The sequence below is a fragment of the Etheostoma spectabile genome, unplaced genomic scaffold (genome assembly GCF_008692095.1).
Source record: "Etheostoma spectabile isolate EspeVRDwgs_2016 unplaced genomic scaffold, UIUC_Espe_1.0 scaffold00018917, whole genome shotgun sequence".
Classification (NCBI taxonomy): domain Eukaryota; kingdom Metazoa; phylum Chordata; class Actinopteri; order Perciformes; family Percidae; genus Etheostoma; species Etheostoma spectabile.
In genome coordinates, this window is record NW_022604566.1 from 6,111 (window position 1) to 24,086 (window position 17,976).

General features: G+C 47.3%; 1 pseudogene; it reads right to left on the reverse strand.

The window, feature by feature from the left end:
• Positions 1-2,610: 2,610 nt before the first annotated feature.
• Positions 2,611-4,803, reverse strand: LOC116683274 (piggyBac transposable element-derived protein 4-like; annotated as a pseudogene).
• Positions 4,804-17,976: the final 13,173 nt, after the last annotated feature.

The following is a 17,976-nucleotide window of genomic DNA, read 5'->3' on the forward strand; positions in this document are numbered from 1 at the left end:
TTCTCGGTGGCTCAGGATATCAAAGATCTTTGAAAATCGTTTCCTACAGCCCCCAAGCCTAAACCCAAGTGCATCAAACGTGACCTTGAATCTCTCTCCCTCGCCAGTTACAATCTCAAACAGGTAACCCAAACTCTTGTCGTCCATATAACACACTGCTGTTGCTGGCTTACTTCGTGAAGCCTGTAACACCCTGAGGCGTTTGTGCCAACCAAGCAGGTCATCTAGTAGCTTCAGGTGCTCTGGCGACTTTGGATCACCGCCGGTTGAAACTCCCCTCCATGCGGTCTTCAGAACAAGTGTCATGAAACGTATCTCCTCCACTATATGTGTCACAGAAAAGTGCGCTGGACTTGGACCTCCTCTGCAAGACTCCAAATGTACACACTTTGTACGAGACATCTGTTTGAACAGGTCAATAGGACTCGAAAAGTCACCCTTTATCAATGCGTTACACATATAAGCACCTCCACAAACGACAATGTGAGAGGTCAGCACACCTTTGCGAGACTTCATGGTAACAGAACACACCTGTCCGGGTGTATCACCAAAAGGTGCAGCAACGACAAGTCGTCCAGGCTTACGGGTTGTCATGAAGGACAATATAGCCTCTTCAGAAACTGAGCCCCACCAGCGGTTGCCCAGCCATTCTAGAAATAAATGCCAGGTCCCGTCAACAGTGACCATTGCATTGCTTCACATCAGCATGAACAGAAAACTCGTACACATGTATGTCAGAGTCATCTTCAAAACTGATCTTTGAATCACAGTGAAAACGAGACTCGTGATCTCTGGTGTCCATGGGACCAATGTCATTGACAGAGTGTGCTGTGATCCCACTTGTATTGCCTTGATCGTCATGGTCCCCGGTCATGTCCTCATCGTTATAACACCAATCAAGTTCAGCTCCGTCGCCGTCAGTCACACTGTTGTCACTGGACCCGGGTTTCAATTCAGTGTCTGATGTCTCTGGTGGTACAATCCCGTTTGCATCTACCTTGCAGTAACTGTAACAGGACTGTGTCCCAGGCCTCTTCACACAAACCACTGTGTCATAGTGGTAACCACTACTCTTCAAATAAATCCCACGTCAGACAACGGTGAAGACTTACAGCTGAACTTCAACCACTGGTCATTGTAGTATGTGTAAATGCTTACACCCAAAACGTCGGCCGTGGCCTCTATTTCCACTTCGGTTGCCCATGTACCCAGAGTGCTCATCTTGGATTTGGTAAGATAGTTTGCCACTGAATCAAATCCTGCTCTCAGGCTAGTTTGATAGCTGGCATTGTTATGTTCCAGCTGCTCAACCACTGCATTTCGAATTGTTCCATGGTATTCATCTGTACCACATACCGCTTCACTGACCGCTCTAAAGAAGCAATTTCCATCAGCTTTCATTTTCACAGTCTTACAGGGCAACCCTAATCCACCATGGTCTGAATGGTACACACGCCGCTTACATTCCACACCAAGCCTCTTGCATAGAAATAATTTGAGTCCAACTGAAATAGGGTAAAAGTTTAGCTCTCTAGTGGTCTCACCAACAAATTCAATGTCAGAGTCCTCATTGCTAACATCTCTGGACCTTAGCTTAGTGCGCACCTTGAGTGTGTCAGCAAACCTAGTATGTGACATTGTAAAACGCTATACAATGTCAAAACAATACGCATCCTTTAGTATCATATATGTAAAACAGTTGCAGGAGTTACCGCTCAGTGTCTTCTATTTTCATCGTCTCCCCTGGGTGAGCACTTTTAGACCAGTGTGTGATTGGAGGTGAATTTTAAAACACCCCCTTTGGAAGGCAAATTTCAACATCGCGCAGATTTCCCGTTAACCCTTGTATGTCCTTTGTGTCACAGGGACATGGTTAGCTTATGTGACCTTTTGTACTAGCCAGCCGTTCTGCTTCGGGATCCCGAGACACCACTTTCATTCCATGTCAAATACCATCGTGGCCTCATCCTTTGGGTCTCAGAGACCCCGCTGTTTTATGTTCCATGCCATTATACGTATGTCCCACAACTGCCGTGGCGCCCCCATCCTCGGGGTCCCGGGGACCCGAAGGACAATGTCATGAGTCCCAGGGACCCAAAGGACAATGCCATGGGTCCCAGGGACCCGTAGGACAACGTCAAGGGTCCTTGTGACCCAAAGGACAACGTCAAGGGTCCTGGGGACCCGAAAGGACAATGCCCTGGGTCCCTGGGACCCAAAGGATAACATCAAAGGGTCTTCGGGTCCCAGGGGTCCCGGGGACCCACCCTTGTTCGATGTCATCTTTCTCCTACCCTTGAGGCCTCAACCTCGCCATTGGGGTCCCTGGGACCCAGGGTTGTGTGTGTGTCTGTCTGTGTGTGTGTGTGTGTGTGGTGTGTGTGTGTGTGTGTGTGTGTCTTTGCGTGTGTGTGTGTGTGTGGTGTGTGTGGGTCTGTGTGTGTGGGTCTGTGTGTGTGGGTGTGTGTCTCTGTCTGTGTGTCTGTGTCTGTGTGTGTCTGTGTGTGTGTGTGTGGTGTGTGTGTGTGTGTGTGTGTGTGTGTGTGTGTGTGTGTGTGTTCCAAACAGATTCAAGGTTTGTTCGGGGCCTCATCCACACGGGCCAAGAGGCTACGGGCGAACACACTCGGCACAGTAGTAGGCCCGCGTGCAGCTTCCACAGATGTATCTCTTGCAGCCACCGCAAACGATGTGTGATTTGCGGTCCTTTCTCTCCGGACAGAGCTGACACCGCTTCCTTTTGCTTTGCATCCTCGGTGTGTCCGGTTCAGAATCCCCATGCTCCTCTAGGCCCCTTGTGACTGTGCCACCGCCGCCGCTGTCGCAATCGCCACCACCACCACCACCACCACCACAGGACCTGCTCGCCGTGACGACGGCTTTGACAAGCGCGGCGGACGCCTCCGTGCGAGGCAGACGCCGCCGTCTCTCGATGAGCGGATTCACAAGCGCCCTTCCCAACTGCTCGAGGAACGCCCTCCTCTTGTTGAGCTTGCCGCGCATCCACTCGGGCCTGAGCTCTCGCCACAGCACAAAGGCGTTGTAGGCGGACACGTCGAGGATGTTGTGGAACACGGCGAGGGGCCAGCGCGCTGTCTTCCTGCGGCAGCTGTACGTGCCCACGAGCTTGTCCAGGTTGTCGACCCCGCCCTTGGTGTGGTTGTAGTGGAGGATGATGTCGGGTTTGGCTTGCCTGCCGGCGCCGACGCCCGCATCCCCCGTGTGCAGCGTGCTCAGCAGCACCACGTTCCTGTGCTTCTTGGGCACGTAGGACACCAGAGTGGCGACGGGCGTGAAGGCAAACTTGGACGAGAAGACCGCACGGCCCTTGGTGGCGAGCAACGCACCGGCAGCTCGGGCTTGTTTTGCGCATCGTGCCCACCACGGTGAGGCGCCGCTCGGAGAGCAGTCGCTGGGCCAGCGCGTAGGAGGTGAAAAAGTTGTCGCACGTCACGTTACGCGGGCCCTCAGGCCCTCGGTCACATCCAGCAACACGCGGGAGCCCAGATTCTTCTCGGGCGTGCCGCTCACCGACTTGCCCGTGTAGAGCTGCATGTGCCACGCGTAGCTGGAGCCGGCGTCGCAGGCCACCCACGACTTGAGTCCGTACCGGGCGGGCTTGCTGGCATGTACTGGCGGAAGGCGCAGCGACCTTGTGAAAGTGGCGTGTCAAAACAAGAAGATGGAACACGATGGATAGAGATGGAAGAAAAACACACACACACACACACACACACACACACAAAGAAAGACAACAAAGCAGAGGTACAAAAAACACAAAAAACCGAGCAAAAAAAAAAAAATATATATATATATACAACACCTCGAAAGGGCACCAGCTGCTCGTCCACCGTCACGTCGGCGCCCGGGTTGTAGAGGCGAGGCAGCTGCCGCGTCCACTCGTCCCACACCTCTCGTACGGCCGCCAGTTTGTCCGAGGCTCGGCGGGCAGCTCTCGACTCGCGGTCGTCGAATCGCAACAGTCTAGAGTACGCGTGGAACTGCTTGATTGCATCGTGGCGCGGAAAATGGCCCTGCCACTCTCCTCGTGCCACAGGCTCTCCAAGGCCTCGTTGCGGGACCGGTACACGCCCGCGAGGAGCAGCAGCCCGAGGTAGCCTCGCAGGTCCGTGACGTCCATCGCTTTCCACTTGCCGCCTGTGGCACATCTCCTTTGACCCTCGAGGTTTGTGGCGGCCACAACCATGTCTTCGATTTGCCGCGTGACAAACAGGCCAAACGCAGACACTATGTCGTGGACGTGTTCCGCGGCGTACTCTGTGGGTCCCGGGCGCTGCAGTAGCAGCAGCACGGCAGCAGCGGCGGCAGCGTCTGTCGTGTCCTCTTCTTGGTCGGGTTTGTCCTTTTCGGTGGCGTGGCAATGAGGTCTTGGGACACTGGGATGACACGTTTTCGAGGCCCATTTGATTTTGCCATCTCTTGACACAAATGTTTCCTCATCCTGCTCGTCCTTCTCTTGCCCCTCGTCTTCACTACCCTCTTCTTCTTCTTCTTCTTCTTCTTCATCTTCATCTTCTTCTACATCTACTTCTTCATCTTCGTCTTCTTCTTCTTCGTGCCTTGCATGTCCACCCTCTTCTTCTTCTTCTTCTTCTTCTTCTTCTTCTTCATTCACCTGTTCTCCTCCTTGGTCTTGAACTTCAACGTCCACTTGGCCTTGGTCATCATCTTTGATGTCGTCGTCATCGTAGCAGCAGTAGTCTTTTTCTCTGCTGTGGTCGTGTATACGTTGGTCCTCTTGTGGGTTTTCTCCGTTTTGTACCTTGGCTTCAGCGGGGACATTGCGAGCGGCACCGCCGCTCAAGAGAATCCGATGCAGCTTCAACTCCAGTGTCAAACGACGGGCCATGCTGCAGCTTCTGCCCCGGCTGTGCCGAGCCACGTGCAAAAAGTGCACAGGTCCAAAACAAGATGACGTGAAAAAGAAAATGACAACAACAAGAAGACAAATGTGTCTAAAGTGTATATATATTATGTGTGTGTGTGTGTGTGTATAATAAAAATAATTAGTAGACAGATGTCAAGCCTTTAGTTTTCTTTTTTTTAACCTCCCTTTCCACTCGCCTTTGCCTTTCCTGTTTTTACCACAGCTACAAGCCACTGGCCAGGATCCCAGGGACCCAAAGGCGGGACGATGCGAGGGTAGCAGAACTAATACAACCGATTGAGTGTACCACGGGTCCCTGGGACCCGAAGGACAATGCCACGGGTCCCTGGGACCTGAAGGACAACGTCAAGGGTCCCGGGACCCGAAGGACAATGTCAAGGGTCCCAGGGACCCAAAGGACAACGTAATGGGACCTTTGGACCCGAGGGACAACATCAAGGGTTCCGTGTCCCGAAGGACAATTTCAAGGGTCCTATGGACCAGAAGCACAATGTCAAGGGTCCTATGGACCAGAAGCACAATGTCAAGGGTCCTATGGACCCGCAAGGACAATGCCACGGGTCTCTGGGACCCGAAGGACAATGCCACGGGTCTCTGGGACCCGAAGGACAATGCCACGGGTCTCTGGGACCCGAAGGACAATGCCGCGGGTCCATGGGACCCGAAGGATAACGTCGAGGGTCCTATGGACCCAAAGGCCAATGCCACGGGTCCCGGGGACCCGAAGGATAACGTTGAGGGTCCATAGGACCCAAAGGCCAATGCCACGGGTCCCGGGGACCCGAAGGATAACGTTGAGGGTCCATAGGACCCAAAGGCCAATGCCACGGGTCCCAGGGACCCAAAGGACAATGCCACGGGTCTCTGGGACCCGAAGGACAATGCCACGGGTCCATGGGACCCGCAAGGCCAATGCCACGGGTCCTGGGGACCCGAAGAATAACGTCGAGGGTCCTATGGACCCAAAGGCCAATGCCACGGGTCCCGGGGCCCCGAAGGATAACGTTGAGGGTCCATAGGACCCAAAGGACAAGCCACGGGTCACAGGGACCCAAAGGACAATGCCACGGGTCCCAGGGACCAAAGGACAATGCCACGGGTCTCTGGGACCCAAAGGACAATGCCACGGGTCCATGGGACCCGAAGGCCAATGCCACGGGTCCCGGGGACCCGAATGATAACGTCGAGGGTCCTATGGACCCAAAGGCCAATGCCACGGGTCCCGGAGACCCGAAGGATAACGTTGAGGGTCCATAGGACCCAAAGGCAATGCCACGGGTCCCAGGGACCCGAAGGATAACGTCGAGGGTCTATGGACCCAAAGGCCAATGCCACGGGTCCCTGGGACCCGAAGGATAACGTTGAGGGTCCTCTGGACCCGAAGGACAATGCCACGGGTCCCTGGGACCCAAAGGACTCTGCCGCACTACAACTCTGAACGTATCACAAGTGTGAGCGACCTTGTTGACGTACTCACAGACCATGTGAACCGTGACACGTTTGTGTACGTGGAAAATGTGTATGCAACTCTGCGTCTGATCGGGAGTGTGAACTTAGCCGAAAGGTTGGCTACGTACATACGTAGCCTCAGCGTCTGAACGTCAGTGTGCCCTAAACTGTTTTTGGAGCCTTACCCAATTGTACACAGATACACATTACTGCATGTGAATAAAATGAATGCTTGTCAAAACCTCGGATTCCGTGTCCAATTGTGTACCACAAACTAATAAGGACAGTTGTACCACGTTGGTGACAGACCCAGGGGGCAACGTCAAGGGTTCTGGTGACGTGAACGACAATGCCATGGGTCCCAGGGACCCGAAGGACAATGCCATGGGTCCCGGAGACCCAAAGGACAATACCATGGGTCCCCGGGACCCAAAGGACAACATCAAGGGTCCCTGTGAGCTGAACGACAATGCTTTGGGTCCCAGGGACCCAAAGGACAATGCCACGGGTCCCGGGGACCCGAAGGACCACACTATGGGTAAAACTGCACGGGTCCCCGTGACCCGAAGGACAACACAAGGGTTAAATAAGCCCCGCTGTCAGCGCCATGGGACACATAGGTACTTTGTTTTACTGTTTTATACACCTATGTGAATTCAATTATTGTGATGAATAGTATTCTTATGCAGAGACATTATGCTTGTCGTTATATATTACTTTTTGTAAAATGGGTAAATAATGGTTCTTATTATCCAAGCGCCGGCCCCCCCTTTTCTTTTTTTTCTTTTTTTGGTTGTTGCTCTTGAATTAGCTAAACAGGTGACTGTTTGTTGTCAGAAGACCTACACACTTGCTCTTCACCGTTTGGAGGAGAAATAGTGTATCTGTTATGCCAATGTTAGGCAATGTTTGTTGGCAGTTAGCTAGTTTTACTGTTTGTTACATGTTATTCCAGCTCTTTTTGAAGTATGGAGGGGGAGGGAGGAAAGAAAAATGTTCAACCTCATTATACCAAAGAAACTATGTCAGAGTCCACGCGCCTTGTTTTTATAGCTAAATGCTATTATGTCAGCACTTAATATTTGTACATGGAATGTTAATGGCATTCACACACCTCTTAAACGGAGAAAGGTCTTAACATATCTTGAGAGGGCGCAGGTTCAAGTAGCTTTTTTACAAGAAACCCATTTGGATGCGAAAGAACATGCAAAATTGCAACAGGGTGTTTTCAATCAGGCCTTCTCTTTTCCTCCTTTACATCTAGAAGCAGAGGTGTTATCATTCTGATCCGGAAAAATGTACCATTTAAACTTATGGATTGCATAAAAGATACTGGTGGGAGATATATTATTGTGAAGGGTATTCTGTTTGGGGAGGAGATCGCCTTTATGAACGTCTACTTCCCCCCTGGTCAACCAGGCAAATTTCTAATGTCTGCTTTTACAAAACTGGTGGAATTGAACATCAAGAATACAATTATGGGTGGAGATTTTAACTGTCATCTCTCCCCCTTGGTTGATAAATCCCCATCTGGCAAATGTCGTATTTCATCTCAGGCCCAATTGGTTTTGACTTTGTGTGAGGAGTTGGCATATATTGATGTGTGGAGAACACAACATTTAACAGATAAGGAATTCACATTCTTCTCCAAAGTACATTCTTGTTATACAATAATTGATTATTTTTTTTGTCCCCAGGCAGTTCCTACCATCAGTCATTTCTAGCTCAATCGGTAACATAATAATATCAGACCATGCGCCTGTGTACATTAAATGTAACGTTGGAACTGTGGCCAGTCGATCAAGACGGTGGCACTTTGACTCCTCTATTTTGTATGATGGAAAATTTTAAACTTATTTTGCAGAGGAATTCAAGCATTTTCTCTCAGTTAATGCAGCATCCACCGATGATCCATCATTACTGTGGGAGACCTCCAAAGCTTATTGCAGAGGCCTCATTACTACTTTTACAAATGGTAAAAGACGCAGGCAAGCAGAACAAAGATTAATTTTGGAAGCCAAATTGAAGAAGGCTGAGCAAGTCTATCAAGTTAGACCCTCCACGGAGAAACTCAAAGAAATCCAGACTCTCCGCTCTGCGCTAAACTGCCTGCTAACAAATGAAGCAGAGAAAAAAATGAGATTTGCAAAACAAAAACTATATGAACACGGTGACAAGCCTGGGAAATATTTGTCATACGTGATCAAAAAGAAATCAGACTCTCAAAATATAGCATTCATTAACGACAGGAATGGCAAACAACTCTTTGACTCAGATGATATTAACAACACCTTCAAAAGATTTTACGAAAATCTCTACGAGTCTCAAATCTCTAATGACACTACAGAGCTAATGGACACCTTTTTTTCCAACTTTAACCTTCCTTGTCTGACAGAAATCCAAAAATCAACATTAGACAGTCCTATAACCATTAAGGAAGTCACAGAAGCCATTGGAGGTCTGCAGTCTGGAAAAACAGCAGGGCCTGACTCTCTTATTGTAGAATTTTACAAGGAGTCCATCACCCTACTTGTCGAACCGCTGCTACACATGTTTAACGACTCTTTTCGAAAAGGTCACTTGCCCATGTCATTGAGGGAAGCCAACATATCTCTAATACTTAAAAGAAATAAACCACCGGAAGATTGTGCCTCGTACAGGCCAATTTCCTTATTAAATGTAGACTTAAAGATCCTTTCAAAAATATTAGCGAAACGTTTGGAGATCCTACTCCCAACACTTATCAATGAGGATCAAACTGGCTTCATTAAGGGACGTTGCTCCTTTAATAACATGCGTAGGTTGCTCAACGTGATCCAGCTCTTCAATCAAAGTGCAATGCCTGGTCTAGTTGTTTCCCTAGACGCCGAAAAGGCATTTGATCGCGTTGAGTGCTCATATCTTTTCTACACTATGAGAAAGTTTGGCCTGGGGAAAAATTTTGTTAATTGGATCAGAATACTTTACAGCGAGCCTTGCTCAGCTGTTATTACTAATGGTTTACGATCGCCAAATTTCCGGGTGCAAAGGGGAACACGCCAAGGCTGCCCCCTATCGCCCCTGCTTTTTGCTCTGGTTATGGAGCCTCTGGCAGAGGCGGTGCGGACCCATGGGGGGATATGTGGTCTGACCATTGGGGAGAGACAACACAAGATTACTTTATATGCTGACGACGTGCTCATATTTCTATCTCAGCCTGAGGACTCTATCCCGCATCTCATAGAGACCATTAACAGGTTTGGGGACTTTTCGGGCTATAAAATCAATTTCAACAAATCTGAGGTCATGCCACTAGGCACATTAAAACGTCAACCATCTATACCTGCTCCATTTCCTTTCACTTGGTCCCCAGAAGGATTTTCATACCTGGGAATAAGAATTACCCCCTCATTTGACAAAATGTATAAGGCCAATTTCATCCCCTTATTTGAACGGATTCGGTTGGACCTTGAAAGATGGAGATCGCTGCCTCTCTCGTGGTTGGGCCGCGTGTCTCTTCTAAAATTGAATGTCTTGCCCGGACTTCTATATCCCATACAAATGATTCCAGTTCTTTTTCTCCGTAAAACAATTAAGGCTCCAAATGGGTTGCTAAGTTCTTTTATATGGGCAGGAAGGAAACCACGCTTAAAAATTTCTACACTGTGCCTCCCGTCCACGAGTGGAGGCCTTGATCTCCCGGACATACGAAAGTATCAGATCAGTGCTCACATGCGTGCTGCTGCTGATTGGACAGGGGGGCCTGCTTCTCTGTGGCTTGATATAGAAAGCTCTATGTCCAGGTTCCCTTTAAAAAACTTAATTTTTTTGGGAAAAAACTATACTGTAAAAACGTACTGCAGTAACCCCATTACTATTAACACTGTGAGGGCATGGCAAATGGTCCAAAAACTTGAGGACAGGTTCCAAATTATATCTCCTCTTACACCTATTTGTGATAACCCGATGTTTCTACCTGGCGCCATGGACTCTGGTTTCAAAATATGGTCAATAAAGGGAATTCGTACGCTTTCTGACTTGATGGAAGGTAACACATTATTATCATTCTCCCAACTATTGGATAAATATGATATTGGGAGGCAGGATTTCTTTCGCTATTTGCAAATTAGAGATTTCATACAGAAAAAAACCGCACTCGATGTGGACCAAACAATTTCAGTGTGTGAAAAACAGCTTTTTTCCCCCAGGGTAAAAACTTCAATCAAAGTCTTTTACAACTTGCTGAAAGAGCACCCCTTACCAAATACATTTCACCTAAAAGAAGTTTGGGAAAAGGAATTGCAGTGGGCAATAAATCAGGAGGGATGGGATGAGGCTTGGAAGAATGTAAAGTCTTTAAGTATTTGCAATCGGGTTTAGTCCATACAATTTAAAATTTTACACCGTGCGCACATTTCTCCTTCTCAGCGAAGTAAATTCAATGCAAGCCTCTCACCATTTTGTCTAAAATGTAGAGTGGATATTGGTAGTCTTACACATTGTTACTGGTCCTGCAGGGAAATTCAACATTTTTGGCATATAATTAAATGTGAATTAGATAAGATTTTCTCTGTTTGCACACAATTCAACCCATTGTATTTACTACTTGGTTTAACCGACGCCGGTATTACTGGTAAATATCAGCGTCAACTCTACAGAATGCTTACTTTTTGTGCAAGAAAATGTGTGGTATTGAATTGGATTTCTGACAAAGTACCAAGTAAATCACAATGGCTAAATATAGTACTGGACTATATATCTCTGGACTACTTGACGAGCAAACTGCACGATAAAGAAAATAACTTTTACAAAGTTTGGGAACCTTTTTTCTTATGTAGGTTTTGAAACTTCGGTTCTTCTTCGGAGAGGATTTGTAATTTGAGGATGACCAAATTGTAAACATCTGAAATGTTTTGGTATAGACCATTTGTTTTCCATTGCTGTCCTTTTTTTTTTTTTTTTTTTTCCTTCTTTCTCTTTGGTAGGTATGTATACGTGTGTATGTGTACGCATATGCTCGTATATAGGTATGTAACTTTAAGAGCTGGATTGTTCTCTTGTTCTTGTCTTGTATTATATTTATTGGTTTTCAACGTTTTGACAAACAAACAAATACAATTATTAAAAAAAAAAAGAAAAAGTTGTAGGAATGCTTGTAATTTAACATAGGATTAAAAAGTTCATGCCGGTATGCAACTATTTGGACTCGTGGAGAAAACTAATAATGCAAATTCAATACTGTTTATGTAAGGACTTAGGGATCCTCCAACAGGAAAAGGGGTGGAGGCAGGTGGGGTGACTGCTGTGACCTGGCAGTGGTACAGTTAGATGTATGCAGAAATCAATAAGTCCGCCCATTTATTATTGACATCTCAAATGCTACCTCTCCGGGAACCATCACCTTATCGTGGTGGAGAGGTTTGTGTGTCCCTATGAACCTGAGGGCTGTGTTGTCTGGAGCTTTGTGCTCCTGGTAGGGTCTTCCATAGCAAAGAGGTCTCAGGGGAGGGGCCAGACAAAGAATGGTTCAAAGACTTTGATGGTTGAACAAAGAAGGGATAGAGGGACCCCCGTCTGGAGCCAGACCCAGACGGTGGGCTCGTGAGCGAGCGCCTGGTGGCCGGGTTTGCCACGGAGCCCAGTCGGGCACAGCCCGAACAAGCAACGTGGCACCTCTCCCTCCAGCCCATGGGCCCACCACCTGTGGGAGGATCCAAAGGGGTCGGGTGCGCTGCTACATGGGTGGCAGCGAAGGTCAGGGGCTTCGACGGACCAGAACCGGGCGGTAGAGGCTGGCTCTGGGGACGTGAAATGTCACCTCTCCGTGGGGGAAGGAGCCGGAACTTGTGCGGGAGGTGGAGCGCTACCAGTTAGATCTGGTGGGGCTTACCTCTACACCAGGCATGTCCAAAGTCCGGCCCGGGGGCCAATCACGGCTCGCGGTCAGATTTCATACGGCCATACAGCTTAAAACTGTAATTCCTCCTTTCACCAAAAGGTGGCAGCCCCACTTTATTACTATCAGTCTCCGCATCCGTGCCGCGAACCCCTCTCCGCTCATTTCTGCCATGGCCACTGCAAAGAAAACGAGGAAAGTTGACAGTGAGGGCCGCCGCTTTCAAGAGAGATGGGAATTACAATACTTCTTCAATGAAAATCAAGGCAATTGTGTTTGTCTAATTTGTAAAGAGACGGTTGCCTTGTTTAAGGATTTCAACGTAAAGAGACACTACCAGACTAAACATGGTAACACATACGACAAGCTAACAGGGAATGACCGTGCTGAAAAAGTGAAGCAGCTCCAAGCTGCACTGGCATCGCAACAGCGATTCTTCACGCTGGCCTGTAAGTCAAAAGAAAATATCACCAAAGCAAGCTATGAAGTGGCCTTGTTAATAGCTAAACATGGCAAACCTTTTACTGAAGGTACATTTATCAAAGACTGTGTTATGAAAATGGTGGAGAACATTTGCCCTGAGAAGAAGCAAGAATTTGCGAATGTTTGCCTGGCACGTAACACTGTGGCACGGAGAGTTGAGGACATATCGTCGGATATTCAGAGACAACTGGGGGACAGGGGACAGGCTTTTGATTATTTCTGATTAGCCTGCGATGAAAGCACAGATGCATCTGACACTGCACAGCTACTGATTTTTTGAGGAGTTGACAACAACATGAACATAACAGAGGAGCTGCTGGACCTCCAAAGCATGAAAGGCCAAACCAGAGGACCGGATTTATTCGTTTCTGTTTGTGAAGCTGTTGATGATATAAAACTACTATGGAGTAAAGTTTCTGGGATCATTACCAATGGTGCGCCTGCCATGGCTGGTGAGTGAAGTGGATTCTCCACACTGATCTGCAATAAAGTCAGCGAAGAAGGAGGTAACGCCATTAAACTTCACTGTCTAATTCACCAGCGGGCTCTCTCTGCGCCAAACATCTCAAATTTGATCATGTTATGAAACCAGTGGTAAAGGCAATCAATTCTATTCGCTCTAAAGCACTATACCACCGACAGTTTCAGCAGTTCTTGCTTGACATCCAGGCTGACTATGGAGACGTAATATATCACAACTTTTGCTCTCAGAGAGGAAATTGGACAGTTTTTGAGTGAAAAGGGGCAGCCGATGGAAGAACTGTCCAATCCTGTATGGCTGGCAGATTTGGCTTTTTTGGTTGACATAATGAAGCATCTGAATGCACTTAATGTTAATCTTGAAGGACGAGATGCAGTGGTGAGCCAGCTTTACGCTCACATCAAAGCCTTTGGAACCAAGCTGCAACTTTTCCAAAGACACTTGTCCCAAACAGAGCCCTGCACCGCGCACTTCCCGTCTTGGAAACAGGTCATTGACAGTTTCCCACAGGACAACATTGGTGCGCAAATGGAGAGTTATGCAACAGCTATCGCATCTCTTTCTGTGGAATTTAACAAACGCTTTCGGGATTTTGCAGTTATTGAAAAGGACATGCTGCTTTTCTCTTCTCCCTTCTCCATGGACCCTGATGATGCTCCTCCACAGCTGCAGCTGGAGCTCATTGAGCTGCAGTGTGACGAGGAATGGCGCGGCAAATACCAGCAGCTTTCTCTTTTTGACTTTTACTGCAAGCTGGATAAAGACAGGTTTCCAGAAATGCGAACATTTGCTAAGAAAATGCTGAGCTTATTAGGCTCCACATATTTGTGTGAGAAGACATTCTCTGTCATGAACTTAAACAAGAACCGATTGAGGTCAAGACTAAGTGACTCCCACTTGCGTAACATTTTACGCATTTCAACCACTGCCCCCAAACCAGACCTGGCCTCTTTACTGAAATCCAGATCTCAGTATCACCCTTCTCATTAGTGTCAGCAAGTTATGTGTTTCTTGATCAATCTGAAATTGAGTATTTTGAAGGGTAACATCTGTCACTATCAACAGTGAAAAGCCCAAAAAACATTTATGCACTTGGATTTATGACACTTATTTTTTATTACACTCTTGAGTAAGATTGGTTATTATTGTTGATGTTATGAACCTGTAGATGTGACACAAACTATTATTTATCTATTATTTATTATTTATCTAAAAGATATTGTAAATGACAAGAGCAAAATTGACTTCTTTTAAGATATAATAATAACAGACAACTTTGCTTTACTCATAACTCCTGTTTTAAATGTTCATTAAGCAAAGATATTTTTAAACTCATGTAAATTTAAGACATTTCATACAGTTTGTTCAATGTTATCTGACTCTCCAGATATGAATGAAAGGCAAAATTTGTGTTTTTAGAGATGTTCACATCTGCCTGAGTGGCTTATATTTAGTTATTTTGTTATTTGAAAAATAAAGATAATTGTGACAATGAAAATTGTTTTATAACAGTGTGTATTTGCATGAAACTTTTGTAGTTAAAAAATGTCATAACAAACTATTGGCCCCCGGGCATCTTCACTTTATCAAATCTGGCCCTCTTTGCAAAAAGTTTGGACACCCCTACTTTACGCATAGTCTCGGTTCTGGAACCATACTCCTGGATAGGGGTTGGACTCTGTCCTACTCCGGAGTTGCCCATGGTGCAAGGCGCCGGGCGGGTGTGGGGATACTCACAAGCCCCCGGCTGAGTGCCGCTGCATTGGAGTTTACCCCGGTGGACGAGAGGGTCGCCTCCCTACGCCTGCGGGTGATGGGGGGGAAAACTCTGACTGTTGTTTGTGCATATGCACCAAACAAGAGTTCGGAGTATTCGGCCTTCTTGGAGACCTTGAATGGAGTCCTGTATGGGGCTCCAGTAGGGGACTCCATAGTTCTGCTGGGGGACTTCAATGCACACGTGGGCAATGATGGAAATACTTGAAAGGCGTGATTGGGAGGAACAGCCTCCCTGATCTAAACCAGAGTGGTTGTCTGTTGTTGGACTTCTGTGCTAGTCATGGATTGTCCATCACAAACACCATGTTCGAATAAAGGGATGCTCATAAGTGTACGTGGTACCAGAGCACCCTAGGCCAAAGGTCTATGATCGATTTTATAATCGTTTCATCTGATCTGAGGCCGTGTGTTTTGGACACTCGGGTGAAGAGAGGGGCAGAGCTGTCAACTGATAACCATCTGGTGGGGAGTTGGGTCAGGGGATGGGGGAGGACTCCGGACAGACCTGGTAAGCCCAAACGGGTAGTGCGGGTAAACTGGGAACGTCTGGAGGAGGCCCCTGTCCGACGGACTTTCAACTCACACCTCCAGCGGAGCTTTTCGGGCATCCCTGTGGAGGCTGGGGGTATTGAACCTGAGTGGACAATGTTCAAAGTTTCCATTGCTAAAGCTGCGGCGGCGAGCTGTGGTCTTAGGGTTTTAGGTGCCTCAAGGGGCGGTAACCCACGGACACCCTGGTGGACACCGGTGGTCAGGGAAGCCGTCCGTCTGAAGAAGGAGTCTTTCCGGGATATGTTATCCCGGAGGACTCCGGAGGCAGTTGCAGGGTACCGACGAGCCCGAAGGGCTGCAGCCTGTGCCGTGACAGTGGCAAAGCAGCGGGTGTGGGAGAAGTTCGTTTTTTTCACTTTTGGAAAACCGTTTGCAAACTCAGGAGGGGGAAGCGAGGAATTATCCAATCTGTGTACAGTAAGGATGGGACGTTGTTAACCTCAACTGGGGAGGTAATAGAGCGGTGGAAGGAGCACTTTGAGGAACTCCTTAATCCAGCTGACACGCCCTCTGTGGCAGAGGTGGAGCTGGAGGATGATGGGGGATTGTCGTCAATTTCTCTGGTGGAAGTTGCTGAGGTAGTCAAACAACTCCACAGCGGCAAAGCCCCAGGGATTGATGAGATCCGTCCAGAAATGCTGAAAGCTCTGGGTGTGGAGGGGCTGTCTTGGTTGACACGCCTCTTCAAAATTGCGTGGAAGTCTGGGACGATGCCTAAGGAGTGGCAGACCGGGGTGGTGGTTCCCCTCTTCAAAAAGGGGGACCAGAGGGTGTGTGCCAATTACAGGGGTATCACACTTCTCAGCCTCCCTGGTAAAGTCTACTCCAAGGTGCTGGAAAGGAGGGTTCGGCCGATAGTCGAACCTCGGATTGAAGAGGAACAATGCGGATTCCGTCTTGGTTGTGGAACAACGGATCAGATCTTTACTCTCGCAAGGATCTTGGAGGGGGCCTGGGAGTATGCCCAACCAGTCTACATGTGTTTTGTGGATCTGGAGAAGGCATATGACCGGGTCCCCCGGGAGAAATTGTGGGAGGTGCTGCGGGAATATGGGGTGAGGGGGTCCCTTCTCAGGGCCATCCAATCTCTGTATGACCAAAGTGAGAGCTGTGTCCGGGTTCTCGGCAGTAAGTCGGACTCGTTCCAGGTGAGGGTTGGCCTCCGCCAAGGCTGCGCTTTGTCACCAATCCTGGCGTAGTCGGGGCGGGGAGGGGTTGCAGTTCGGTGGGCTTGGGATCTCATCGCTGGCATCTGGTAAGGATGCCTCCTCCAACCTGGCCTGGGAATGCCTCAGGATCCCCCAGTCGGAGCTGGTTGATGTGGCTCAGGAAAGGGAAGTTTGGGGTTCCTTACTGGAGCTGCTGCCCCCGCAACCCGATACCGGATAAGTGGATGAAGATGGATGGATCTCAAATGCTCTGGATATCATTTCTAATAAAAGGAAAAACTGTTACATAATGGGTGACTTTAACATTAACATTGAAAATAGTCAGGGAAATATCTTAATTAAGGAATTTACTGAAGCTATGTATTCCTATGCTTTAATCCTATGATTTCAGTCCCCACCAGAGTGACTAATACCTCAGCAACTCATTTCGATAATATATTTACTAATGTCTATAACACAAGTATGAAATCCGGTGTCCTGTGTATTGATGTGGCTGATCACTGTCCCATATGTCTAATCGCTGGTAACAAAAGTGAAAATTGCCCCCCTTTACAAAATATTAAATATAGACGAATTCTGTGAAAGAAATGTGGTAAATTTCAGACACACTTTAAGTCAATTATCATGGAGTGAAATCTAGCAAACAGTAGATTCTCAGAAGGCCTTTTCATTGTTTATAAAAAATGTTACGCAGGTTTACAACTCATGTTGTCCTCTCCAACCAGTGCCTTTGAAACACAAATTGTCCAAACCGTGGATAACTCCAGCTATCATAAAGTCAATAAAAAACAAAAATAGATTATATAAAAAATATCTTCTTTGTCCTACCCCATTTAATCTGTTGAAATTTAAAAAATACAGAAACAGACTAAATCATGTCATAAGAGGAGCAAAAATCCACTATTATAATGTGATCCATCCTCTTTGTGCAGAACCATCAATTGCATTCTTAAAAAAAAACATTTGAAAAAACAGTTACCAAATGAATTTAAGAGTGACGATTCTATTGTCTCGGATCCACAACAAATTGCCAAAAGATTTAATACCTTTTCTTCTGATGTAGGTCCAACATTAGCCTCTAAAATTCAATCTAGTCATTTAGGACCACTAGAATACATGAATCTCACAACGACTGAGGATTTCAATTTTACATCCGTTACTGAGGATGAGATTAGAGATATAATTGTAAATTTAAAAGACTGTTCACCAGGACATGATATGATTGATAGTAAAATATTAAAAGTAATTTACCCTGATATCATTAAGCCATTACTTCATA